The following is a 14227-nucleotide window of genomic DNA, read 5'->3' as shown; positions in this document are numbered from 1 at the left end:
TTTCATAATTATTATTTCTCTCATCTCATGAAACTCCTCAGTTTGAGCAAGAATCATGGTTTCTTCATATTTTCTCAAATATTGCTCAAACCATGAAAAGGCCAAAAAGTCAAATGGTCACATGACCGACTAGGCTAGTCACGAAAAATATTAAAATATCATTGTTTTAATATTCTCAAAATTTGATTAAACGAGCAAAGTTATACTTTGCTCATTCGAGCAAAATCAAGAATTTCAGTCAAAGATCAAACTCTTCTGAAAATTCAACATATTGCTCAAACACACACCAGAAAATACTGAAACTCTCAGGACTAAGAAACGGACATTATGGTGACACGGCCATGCTCCCTTAACCGACCAAGGGCGTCTCTAAGCCTTGCAACGATCCGGTCCCACATGTTTTCATAATTTTGACCTAATTTGCGCAATCGCTCATACTGGGTCCAAACTCTTTCCAACCAATCTGGAGTTTGCTCAAACGACCATCGGTTGGTCCCATTACCACCAAGGTCCGGTCTCATGACCTCTTGGTCGGTCCCTTACTTCTCCATAATTAGGTTTTATCACCTAATGCTTAATCGAGCACTATTTCAATATATGATGAAACCGGCATTGAAATCATCATTCTTTCACCAACTGGCCAACTAAGGACCCTGGTGCACGCTCACTTGAGCACTTGGGCGCCACATGGACGTCCATCATCCCATGTGGTCGGTCCCTCTATCACTCATGACCTATTTTCAGCAATCAAAAATTAGGGTCTCGAATAAGCGCTACACAAATCATCATTCTGAGCAAGATTCAAACACTAATGAATTTATGTTGATTCAACAATCAACATCTTGATTAATCATATAATATTTGATAGTCTACCATTATTTTAATTAATATTTTATTGGGTCACGTTACCAATAAATAATTCGTCGAATTGAGCAATACTTGCTCAGTTGCTCGAATATTAATCCAACTATCAATATTCAGTAATTTATCAGTAATTCGTCGAATTGAGTAATACTTGATCAGTTGCTCGAATATTGATCCAACTATCAATATTCAGTGATTTGTCGAATTGAGCAATACTTGTTCAGTTTTTGAATATTGATCCAACTATCAATATTCAATAATTCATCGTCGAATTTACAATCTTTGCTAATACGCGCAGTGTCAACATCATTCAAAGAACTATGTGTCAACAGACATGTTCATCCATGAATCACTGAACATTCGTGACTCATGCTCAATTCAACAAATACCTAGACTCATTGTCTAATTAGTCAACAACTGACTAATAAAATACACGTCTTTCATGCAGACTCCACGATTCGTGAGACATCAATCACGTCACATGGGGGGATATCAATTAGGGTTTTGGTCTGGCGGCCTACGGCGCGTGGATTCATCCACGATGAGAAATGTGAGTAAGTCGTGCAAACAGTTGAAGGAGTTAGCAAAGTAGTGGGTGGACGGTTAACCAAGTCTCCGCACGACCTGGAACTGGTTTCACCACGATTTCCCACTTCCCCACTCTTTCACTCAAGAAACCGTCACACTTACAGGGATCAAGGTGTTTACTATTCTGATAATATAAATAAATCTCTGAATCCATGATTGAGAGGACATCAACATTCGTATATACAGAATTTTCGAGCAATTATTCTCAAGAATTCATCAATCTACCAGAACTTATTCGAACTCATCAGTTCACAGAAATTGCAGAAACCTTCGACACATCCACAATCCTTGATCATCATTGATACCACACAATTCTCAGCTTCCCTCCTACAGGTCAACCCATCTCCCTCTTTGCGACCGAATTGACTCTGGAACGACCATTGACTTGGTTTAGGCCAGAGTCTTACAGATTGATCTCTCGAATCTAAGCACTCCCTTTGCAGTGCATCTGTGTGAAGTTGAACAGTTTTCTCGGTTGAGGAGTCTCGACAACACGCTCGTCTCTTCAATTCCCTAAAAAACCAGATGTTCGGATCAAAGCCAATCGTTTACCTGGTAACATCTGCCTCTTCTCATTAATTTTATTTTTCGTCTGTCACCATCTAGTGCTTAACCCAAAATAATATCACTGTTACGCGCTAAGCATGGGACTTACTGTTGATGGTGGTTTTTAGTTTAGGGAAAAAAATGTAAAAATCTGTCTAGCTGACCCGGCATCAGAAGTAGTGGACCTTGATATGTCTGTATTCCGCAAAGAATTTGAAGAATATATCAAAATGTGATGAGTGCCTATGTCTCTCTTCATATTGTATTGAAATTCAAGCTCCTACATGAATTGTTCACTAGTATGCCTAATGAGTATTGAAGCTCATATCTGCATTATTCACTAATGCAGGAGCCTGCTGAGTATCCATCCCATGCTATGTCCCCGACTGAACTCTTAATATTGACATGATATGACAATTAATGTTCACTCTCAGCTGGGTAACATGAATTTCCCGAAGTATCAGGATTAAGGTGCGCATGAAGGTACTCATCCAGGGACGCGCTAGCTGCGCTGCTCTCCATGATAAAAATTAGTGATTTTGGATCAACGTGCAAAATTCACCAAAAATTGATCAATTTTGTGTCGATTCACAAAATTCAATTTTTTGACCTAATTTTGCCAATTTACAAAAATTAGGTCTTTTGCCCCAAAACGGAGCATGCACGATATCTCGATCCTTATTGGTCGAGACTAAACCTGGGCAAGCTAAGAAAACGGCCCTGGATCTAATAGAAATACAATTCTATCAAAAATCGGAAACCAAGAAGAAAAAGGGAAGCTATGAAGAAAAAGGGAAGCCGGGAAGAAAAGGGAAACCAGGAAGAAACAATCACGGCCATACGACTTGGCCGGTGGATTAGGCAAACCTAGACCCTTCCTGGCGGGACCAAACAAGTTTCATGATGTCCCTGGACGGGTCCTCTATTATCCCAGCTAGTCAGAACTCTCCTAACCCGCAGGATTCCTCCAGAATTCTTCTTGAGATTACTGTCGGGCTGTTTTCGGCCCAGTTGCTCCATCCTTCCGGAGTTATTATCTTATCCATGTAAGTTTTGGCAAATACCACCCGTAGAAAAAATTCCCCATGCCCTTCCTAAGTATAGGGCACCTGAACCAGTTACTCGACAATTGACGAATGAGAACCCGGTATCGTCTAACATGTTTTCCCTTTTTTGAGCAGTTAAGGCACCATAGCTCAGTGCGTAAGTAGCATCTGTCATAGAGTGACCGCCCATTTCCAAATATAAAATCTACAGAGCCTTCGATATAACAGTACTTGAAGTAGTGCCTTCCTGTGTGATCATACAAGGTGTCTTGAGCCCCAATAAACTTGCACGAAATGAACGCAGCATTGTCGGCTGATATTCGAATTGCCACTGCTTGCTTTCCTAATGCTCCTGAAGGTGGTAACGGTGCTACATTCTGCATCCAAACATTCAAAGTTCTCAACTAATTTATTTGAATAATTACCTTTCGCGCAATCTAGTATATTCAGATGCCATTTTATTTGAGTAATACCGATACACAATCCTAAATGCAGGGTTAAGTAACGGTAAGTACATATAAGGTTCAATTACCAGCTCAGTCCTAAATGCCAATAATGGAACTCTGGTCAACGTTTAATTAATAAACTATCTCCGAAAACATTTAACTATGCATCACAAGCATAGGGATGAGATGATTCAGTAGCTAATACTGTACTGACCCTGAATGTGATGTTCTTGGCAATGAAATAAGGTGCATTGACAGCAAATGTTGCGGAACCATAAGTACCCAGCGGGAGACCATCAGAACCATTTGTATCTGCCGTATCATCCCATTGGATGATTGTTTCATCTGCATTCTCACCTTCTATGCTAATAAAAGCGTTGGTTATAGGAACTACAACTTTCTCCCTACATTTTGTTTACCATGTTTTGAATCAAAATTCACTAAAATAAGTTATAATAAAATCCTCTAAACTATAATAATAAGTTAGTATTACCTGTACACCCCTTTGTGAAGACGAATAATCACTCGACAGAGATTAAAAAAAGGAAGTGAATCAATTGCATTTTGAACCGAGTCGAAGTTACCCCTTGTTACATTCTTATCTACTGTAATTGTTAAACAGGGTTCTATCTGATTATCTACTTTATCGTACTGAATATGTTTCATGAAATTAGAACCAATTTGATTTATCCACCTCATGTAATTTTCTTCAACCAATGCAGACGTATTAGACCCGTTTTGGTTGGAAAAGGCCGACACATTTTCAAACACTAAGAAGATAAGCAAAATAAACAGCATTATCTTCATCAAAAATTTGACAGAATATTTCTAAATTATTATGTAGATTGCTTTGATGAGGATAAAAAAGATGAGAAATGATAGGTTGATTAGATGTTTTTGAACTTGAAACAAAAGATGCCGTTTTAGTATTAGTAATAGAGAAAGAGGATACTCAAATCACAACGTTACGGAAGTGTGAGGTTCAGAGACAAAGATAAGATCAACAAGACAGGGAAAAGAAGTACAGCGAGAATTTGGCCTCATCTATATGTATATATTCTATAGTCACCATTACACTTACTGGCAAACTGTATTTTTCTGCTTGAATAGGTGTAGTTTTTTGAATTATTGTAGTAACTTCATGTAGTACTTTTCATGCATATGTAACTGTTTTCACACGGGCCACCTCTACTTCACGTGTTCTCCACCACCCTTATCTCTCTCTGTACTCAGGTCAGGATTAGGGACGGATATTAGAAAGGATCGAGAGACCCGAACTACTGAATTTTTTTATTTTTTTATTTTAGTACAGTGGTCCATAAATACTACTAGCAATTATACGTCCAGTGATCAAACCCTAAGACGGAGTCTTATGGAGCTTTCCAAGCTCTTTTCCGCTGAAAAAATCGTGACATAAACCCCTTCTTCCCTGGTATGTGGGAATCCCAGCGAAAAGAGTCTCGAGACGGGTAATTGTTAGCCATTCTCAAAAAGGTGAAAATGGATAATGATTGTCGATTGTATTTCTAAAACCCTTGTAATTGAGTGGGGCTAAGAAATATTTTAGTATAAAAATCAAATTACTTATAACCGTTTAGGTTAATTATTCTTATGACCCGAGAAAATATTGGTCTTACTCTCTTGGCCCTAGGGTCATAGAAATAATTATGCAAATTATTCTCATAATCCTGAAACAATTGTTATTATGGGAAGACCAAAATAACCTTTTAGTTGTGGATATTTTCTGCACATATTCTAGTTGTGCATATTTTCTGCACAAATTCCAGTTGTGCAGATTTTCTACACAACTTCATATTAATGTGTTTGCTCATTTTAAAAAACGGTTTTCTAAACTCATTTTCTTGATTTGACTGATTGCGCATATTTTTTTTTGCACATATACTGCACAAAAATTATGGAATCAAAAGAGAGTTTTTTTTAGCTCTTATAATAATGTACGTACTATAGTGTAAACAATTATGGAAGGTTAATTAACATTATGGATAATATCTGCACATTAGAAAAACACTGTGGATAATAGTTGCACATTAAAAAAAATTGTGGATAATATCTGCACACTAAAAAATAAGAGAAATTTTCTTAAACTCTTTTAATGAATAAAAAATTCTAGAAAAACAAATATTTGATATTTGTATTTACGCTCGTTGCGTAGGTATTTCAAAGTTCTTTCTAAATATATAAAATTTGTCAAATTCCTACATATATATGATTTGTGAGATATGTTATATTTAAGTTGGTTTGACAACTATGCCCTTAAAGAATAGAGTTTATGTCAAATTTTATTATATTTTTACACATAAGGTTATTTTTATCATAAAAATATTTTATTTAATGACATCATCAAACATCTTATTCATATGATCCTCCTTTTTTTTAGGGGTCATTTCAATAAAGTCGGCTAATTTTTTTTAAATGGATTTTAAACCCTAGCCCATTAGAGTAAAAGAGAGTGAGGGGAGGGCCAAACACTTGATTCACACTATCCGTTTTTGGTGAAATTTAGTGGGGCCAACAGAGAATTAAGTGGGGTTTCTTTAATTGGCGGACCCTGAACAAATTAAAAACCGGACAACCATTATATGTTCTTCTCTTAAAACCGAGAACAACCACAAGGACTAGGCTCTTTCCAAGCCGATGTGTAAAGGCATTTGGGGAGAAGTTGGGAAGCTCCATAAGACTCAGTCTACCCCTACCTCCTCCAAGGGAGGGAGCATGACCACTTTTTTTATTTATTTGAAGAGGATGACCGATTCATTAACTCAAACCGTTGTTACATGTCTTGGGGTATTTAGTCCCAATTTTATCGGCATATATAATTTTTGAAAGGAAAGGTGTACATATGTTTTGCCAAATTTTTGTTAATGCCGATGTTGGTTGTCTTGCTTGGTGCTTTACAGCTTGGTTCACCAGTCTGTCTGCTGCCTGATTTGCTTGCATGAGTTCACTAGGGTTCTTTTATTTCCTTGCTCGTCTGTGGGATTTGTTGCATGAGTTCTTTTATTTCCTTAAGCATTGTTTGTAGGTACCAAGGTTGGTTATCTCGTGATTGTTTAGTTGTTGGATTACCATTTATGAACCATTTCAAGCCATACCTTTCGCCTTTGTTGTTGAATTGTTATCCTTAGTGCTAAGAGTAGTCCCCATGTCTCCGTCGATGTTGATGTTGTGCTTCCTAACTGTGCTACCATTGCAACTAGGAGTGTTTCATTGCAGTCTCTGCCTATGATTCCTGCATTTTGTTGATCCATCTGTATTTATCTTGTCCCAATTTTACGGTGGTGCCTCCCATCCAACCATTATATTTGTTGTTGTAGTTGCTCGATATGTTTGGTATGGTGATGGGGGAAGGTCTGGTAGAATTGGCATTAAATGTTGTTGTGCCCAGATGTATTCTTCAAACATTACATGTATTGTTTGAGTTATTTGAGTCGGTGATTGATTACTTGTACGTTCCTTGCCGACCAAAGGTGCCACAAGCTAAAGCCAAAGAGGGCATTAATCTTGTTTGATAGCTGAGGGTTTTGTGCTTCCTGTATGGTTGTATAGGTTATTGATGCTTGTCGATTTTTTGGTTTACTGCATTATTTTGGTTAACTGCTAGTGTAATTTGTTGCCAAACGGTTTGATCCCGTAGAAAGCAGAACAAAAGATGTCGTGATGTCTCTTCCGTGGTGTTACAAAGAGGACACAGGTTTGTGGTTGTGATGTGCCTCTCTTCTAGGGTATTCCAATTTTCTTCTAAACTGACTTTCCAGAAAAACCTGATTTTTTGGGGCATTCCAATTTCCAGATGGATTTGAAAAAGTAGGGTTTGATGGTACGGAAGGTGATAACAGTTTTGGTTGGGTATTAGTTGGATGCAAGTTGTTGGTGTTGTTGTTGTTTATGATATTTTGGTTATTATGGGGTTGTTGGTTTATTGGGATGAAGAAATGTAGTGTTGGTTATTTTGGGTTTTGGTTTTTGGGGTTATGAGAACTTGGTAATGTGTTTTTGCGGAAGCTCCTGTTGTTGAGAATGGCCAAATAATGGTGTCAGGTTGTGGGATATGTGGTGGGTGGATGTTGGTGATATGGCGTGCAATGGAGGGTTGAAACATGGTATGTATGAGATCGTGATTCCATGAGCTCGAATGGGTGTCAATTAGGTTGGATACCTTGATGTATGGTAATGGTGGATGAACTAGTGTACTGGTTTGGTGTGGTATCCAATTTCCCAGTAGTAATGTGGTTTGGCCATTTCCAGAGTTAGACCCGCCCGTACCCGCTAAACCCGTGGGTTTTTAATCTGAACCCGTCCGTTGTGGGTGCGGGGTTGGTTATGAAAATATAAACCCGTTATAGTTGGGTTGGTATTAGCTAAAACCCGCCCGAACCCGCCCAAAAAACCCGCTAAATATACACCATTGATAAAACTAATCTTAGTTGTCCGTTATTGAAACCCTAGTGGTACTAGTAGATAAGATAACCCTCTTTCTCTCCACTTTCTAGTCTCTTCCTCTCTGTTCGGCCTCCTCATTTCTTCTTCTTCACCTACGATAACAACAACTACTTCGAATCTTAACCAACAATCAAAATCAGCACTTAATCTTCATATATGAACTTCCTAGTTCCTAGGTATGAAAATTTTTGGGTTTTTATTTTTCTCAATTAAGATTATTCGATTTTAGAAAATTTAATCATTGAATATAAAGCAGGTATAGATATAAACACTACAGGTGAAAACTTGCAGAAAATATTGAACTACAATCTGAAGCGGGTTTAAACCCGAACCCGACCCGTAACGGGCGGGTCAAAACCCGCCCGCTGTTTGTGGATGCGGGGTTGGTTATGAAAATAAAAACTCGCTATAGTTGGGTTGGTAGTTGGTATTAGCTAAATCCCGACCCGCCCGACCCATGTGCAGCTCTAGCCATTTCCAATTTGTGAGACGCAATGTTTCTGCAAAAAAACCGCCAGGTTAGTTAAACTTTTCCACATAGGACTCCCAGTTTGTTTTGGTTTGGAAATTGGGTGTTGAAAAAACGGGGGTCTAACAACCACACCCAATATTTAGTTTAGGCAATGTGTATGGACTAACTCCAATATATTTCCAAGAGAATCAACTAGACAGTCAGACTCAATCAAGGAAAATATATCCAAGAGTTATATCTCAGTTTCTCAAATCAATCTGCAATCGAACAGATAGGAATCTGTGAGCCGGATCAATATGGGAAATAACTTGGATGGTACCAAAGACCAATATCCAAGCGTCAATCAATTTCAATCAACAACCAAAGGTTGGATTTACCAATTGATTGAACTACGTACAACCTGTGATATTTCATTATATAAAAAATATAATGCGGAAAAGAAATAACACAGACACCAGAAGTTTTGTTAACGAGGAAACCGCAAATGCAGAAAAACTGTGGGACCTAGTCCATATTTGAACACCACACTGTATTAGGCCGCTACAGACTCTAGCCTACTACAAGTTAACTTCGGACAAGAATGTAGTTGATCCCTAACCAATCTCACACTGATTAAGGTACAATCGCGTTCTTTATGCCTCTGAATCCCAGAAGGACTCTACGCACTTGATTCTCTTAACTGATCTCACCCACAACTAGAGAGTTTCTACGACCCAAAGTCGAAGACTTGATAAACAAATCTGTCTCACACAGAAAAGTCTATTAGAATAGATAAATCTGTCTCCCACAGAAATACCTACGAAGTTTTTGTTCCTTGTTTTGATAAACCAAGGTGTACATGAACCAATTTATATTCCGGTCTTATATTCCCGAAGAACAGCCTAGAAATATCAATCACCTCACAATAACTTAACTAAATGGTAGTAGAACAAGTTATTGTGGAATCACAAAGAATGAGACAAAGAGCTTTGTGATTACTTTTTATATCTTACCTATCGGAGATAAATCTCGAGGAAATCTTAGAGAAGACAGTACTCAGTACGATAGAACAAAGTATGATCATAACACGCAACTACAGAGAAAATAGTTGGGGTCTGGCTTCAGAATCCCAATGAAGTCTTTAAGTCGTTAACCTATAATGGTTTTAGGAAAAACCTAGGTTAAAGGAGAATCGACACTAGTCGCAACTAGTATCACACAGGAAGTGTGGGGATTAGGTTTCCCGGTTGTTAGAGTTCACCCTTATATAGTCTTCAAATCAGGGTTTGCAATCATGTTACCTTGGTAACAAAGTATTCAACATTCACCGTTATAGATGAAACTTGATTTAAGATTCAAGCTAATATCTTTCCACCATTAGATGGTCTTTAGCTTGTTACACACAAATGAAATATACCTTCATTTAGATATAGGTAACCGTACCTAAACGTGTATATTAAGTTGGCTCAATAACTGTTAACCGAAGTTAGTCATATGAACACTTTTCTCTTAACCTTGTTCATCTTAACACTTCTAGATCAATTGTCAATCAAATTAATCTAATTGTGATACTCATGGAGTTGTTCAATTATTTATATTCTCATAGAAGTATACAAGACACAATTGAAGCAAAATCAGATTGATTCAAAAGAATCAGTTCATGAACATTTTAGCCACAGTTTGCAAAGATTGCATTCCTTAATTTATAAATGTATTTGTTCATGAGTATGAAATCATATTTAACCGATTTAAGAACTTGAACCACTTAAGTTTGCAAAAGGGTACACGAACTTAAGTTTCGGACATTGGTCACAAGCCGACAATTTGCAAACGGGTACGCAAACTTTAGCTCCCGACCTAATTCAGTTGAAACCGTTTGCGAACGGGTACGCAAACTTGGTTCCCGGACTTCAACAGTTAAATCAGTTTGCGAACGGGTATGCAAACTTAAGTACCCTGACTTAAACAGTTGAATAAGTTTGCGAACGGGTATGCAAACTTCCGGTCCTGAATTTAAAACAGTTCGTACACTAAGTACACAAACCGTAATGTATCCAGACATGGGTTTTAGCTCTTAACTCTCATCTCAATCATTGAAACATTCTTAGAAGACGACAATAGATGTCTCACACAAACTATTAGCTTATAAGCAATTTTCAAATGATCAAATGATTAATACGAAACACTCCGAGCCTACATCAAATGACAGTCTCACAAAAATCATGTAAGATGTTACCAGGTGACTTTCACATGGTCGTCTTTTGACTTTCTTCAAGAATAATGATGAACGTGGTTAATGCAAAAATCTTTCGGACACATATTTCGAGAAAGATATAAGCGAGTTAAACTCAACTCGAAATATCAAATGTGTATAATGTAAAGTCTATATAGGTATACGATTTTTGTCTCAATAGGAGATAAAATAGAATAGACTTCTGAGTGATATGTGAGTTCAAGTCTCAACATACCTTTTGTTGATGAAGTTCCACAAGCTCCCCTTAGTATTTATTCGTCTTCAACCGATGAACGTCGTGAAGTCCAAAGCTCAACTACACATTCTATCCTAATACGAGACATAACTATAAGTTAACTAGAAATCAAGACTTATAATTTTTACAACTAAACTTGACAAACAAGCTTAAGATAGCAACGCTTGCGAGTTCGACCGAGCAGTGCTCTAACAGGTGTGCCAGTAGTGGTTCATTGTGAAGGTATTTGTTCATTGCCATTGTTGCCCAAATGGGTTTGTCATCTCCATGAACTTGCCAAACTTTCTTCATGAGTAATGCTTGGTTGTGCTCGCGGCTTCGCCGGATGCCCGTACCTCCCATGCTTTTTGTTTTCGTCACCTTATGTCATCCAATAAGGTGCATTTTCCTTATGTTCTTGTCTTGGCCCCAGAAGAAGTTCCTTGTATTCTATCCATTTGTTTGTGTATGTGAGCCGGGAGTAGTTGAGTCTGCATGACATGGTTTGTCGTTGGTAGCAGTGATGTTTTGATAAACAGTTCTCTCCCAACCTGGTTTACACATTTTGTTATTCATCCTTTTGTTTCCCTTTCCATTTGATTGAGTAGTTCCGTGAACATATGTGCACTGTGTTTTCCTCTCTTGAAGTGGACTTCCAGATACATGGGTGGGTTCTGGGATGTTGGTATTTCAAAGAAGCTTTTGAGCCCATTGATGTCATTAAGATGAAACTTTCGGTGATGGATAATTAATGATTGTTTATTTGTTGGCCCGCCGGTGTAGAATAAGATGTAAGTAGCTTTTGGAGATTGTTGCATGTCGCGGGTTCTGCTACACAAGTGAGCAACAAATCATTTGCATGCATGAGATGGATGAGGGGGGAGACATTAGTAGTTATTTTAATTCCTTTGATATTCCCTTGGAGCTGTTGGTTGCCTAGATTAGAAGATAGGATCTCTGCACAAATAATGAATATGTATGGTGACAAGGGGTCTCCTTGTCGGAGCCCTCTATTTGGCTTTAAATGGTCATATGCGATACCATTAACATTTATGGAGTACATAACTGTCATTACACACATCATGATCAGGTTAATGAAACATGGTGGAAAACCTAGTGAAGATAGTGTCATTTTGATGAAACCCCAGTCTGGGGAATCGTAAGCTTTTTGGATATCTAATTTCATGGAAATTTTTGGTGTCTGGTTACCACTAAGGTGCGGATGCGATGGAAGATTTTTGTAGCTACTGCAATGTTGTCATGTATGGCTTTGTTTGGAAAAAAAGCACTTTGGTATGAACTTATGATGAATTGAAGGATAGGTCTTATTCTCTCAACTAAATTTTTTGCAATGATTTTGTAAACCACGTTACAAAGTCCGATGGGTCTATAATGTGATGCTTGTGGTGAGTTAGGGATTTTAGGTATGAGTGTGATGTTTGTGTGGTTCATTGGTGTTTGTAAATGGTTATGTTGAAAGAAGAAGTTGACCATCTCTATAATCTGAGTGTTAGTAGATTCCCAGAGAAATTTGAAAAACTTACTAGTGAATCCATCCGGTCTTGATGCCTTGTCCGAGCCAATAGAGTGCAAAGCTTATTTGATTTCCTCTGAAGTTACCCTCTCCATTAATCTTTTTCGATGTGTCTCCATTATATGCGGCTGGATACAATCGAATAATTGCATGTCAACGGTAGTAGCTTGGGCCTGGTATTGCTTAGTAAAGTGTTGGACCAATGTATCTGCAATTTCCTTCTGTATGTCTACCCATGCCCATGTTGTTGTCTGCATCTACCTGATGTGGTTGATACGTCGGTGTATTATCGCTTGGGTGTGAAAAAAGGTCGTGTTCAGGTCTCCTTCTTTGAGCCAGGTTACCCGGGATCTTTGTTTCCAAAAAATTCTTGACAGTGGGAGAGCATGAGGTAACTTTTTGTGGCCTCTAGTTCCTTGCTTAGTCAGTACTGGAGGTTTGGGCCTACCCCCGTGGCACAATTGTGTTGGGCGTGTTGTATCTGTCTTTCAATGTCACATATCAGGCCCGGTAGGTGTGCAAAGGGGTGCTTACTCCAAGTTTGCAGTGTATCAGTCGTGTTAGTCATTTTGTTTATGAGGTTGATCGGCGATGCGGGGTTGTACGACTGATTCAATGAAGTTGAAGTAACTTCTTGAAGGTGGGGATGCAAAAGCCAGAGGTGTTCCACTCGGAATTGTTTTTGGTTTGGTTTGGGGATGGATTTTTTTTGAGTGTGATAGGAGCATGATCTGAATATGTGCGTGGCAAGTATTGAACCGGTGCATGTGGGTGAAGTTGAATCCATTGTTGATTTCCAAGCCCTATATCCAATCTTTCCATAATGAAGTTGATGCCATTTTGTTTGTTGGACCATGTGTAGGGTTGGCCAGTATACCCAAGGTCAAGAAGTTGAGCATGTCTTTGAAGTGTTTTGCCTGATTGTGTAGTATTGGTCTCCCACCTTTTTTTCTTCTTGACAAAGGACTTGATTGAAGTCTCCCATCAAAATTCATGGTAGATTGTGTTGTGGGATTACAAGGTTGAAATCTTTCCAAAGGTCCCATTGTGCAGATGGTTGAGGTGGTCCATAGACTCCGGGAAATATCCATGGCTTTTGTAGAGCAGGAGGCGAGATATAGGCATGAATTACACTTTGGTTTGATGCTAGGATTTGAACTTTAAGGTGTGCTGACCACATCAGGCTCACACCACCTTTATGTCCATTACAAGAAATCGCAAAGCATTCATCAAAACCTAATCTGTTTTTTAAAGAAAACATGTGCAAATCTGAAGAAAGAGTTTCTGATAATAACATAGGACTAAGCCTGTGAGTTCGAGTGATCTCACATATTTTTGAACTGTCAAGGGATTGTGAGCACCTTGACAGTTCCATGATAAGTAACTCATTCTTGTAGCGAGTGCTGGTGCTTGCCAGCCACTCGCTTGCCTTTTCCTCTAGCTTGTAACTCAATCCCTTCTTCATCCAAAGAGAGTTTTCAAGCAGGTTTGGTTGTTTGTGGGTTGTCATGGGTGCTTCCAGCTGCAGTAGATTCCTTATCTTTTGCTTTACCTTGGTTCTGTTCTTGTTGCCCTTGTGTAGCTTTTGTCTTTCTGGTTCGAATTGTTGGAACTTCATGTTGATGTTGGAGAACTCTTGTGGATTCTGGTACAAGAGTAGATAGAGAAATAAACTTCCTTGCTTGTGGAAATTGAATAAATGCCCTCCCTTCTAATGGGCCTTTAAGAATACCCTTATCAACTGTACTTATACCCTTCATCTTTTAAATAGAAATAAATTTTTTTACTAATACCAAATTCACCCTCCGTTGATTGTTCGAGTA

General features: G+C 38.4%; 1 pseudogene; it reads right to left on the bottom strand.

The window, feature by feature from the left end:
- Positions 1-2723: 2723 nt before the first annotated feature.
- On the bottom strand, positions 2724-14164 carry LOC113360115 (annotated as a pseudogene).
- Between the last annotated feature and the right edge of the window lie 63 nt (positions 14165-14227).

The sequence above is a fragment of the Papaver somniferum genome, chromosome 3 (assembly GCF_003573695.1).
Source record: "Papaver somniferum cultivar HN1 chromosome 3, ASM357369v1, whole genome shotgun sequence".
Classification (NCBI taxonomy): domain Eukaryota; kingdom Viridiplantae; phylum Streptophyta; class Magnoliopsida; order Ranunculales; family Papaveraceae; genus Papaver; species Papaver somniferum.
Note: the sequence above shows the minus strand (reverse complement) of the source record. Positions and strands in the feature narration are given on the sequence as shown.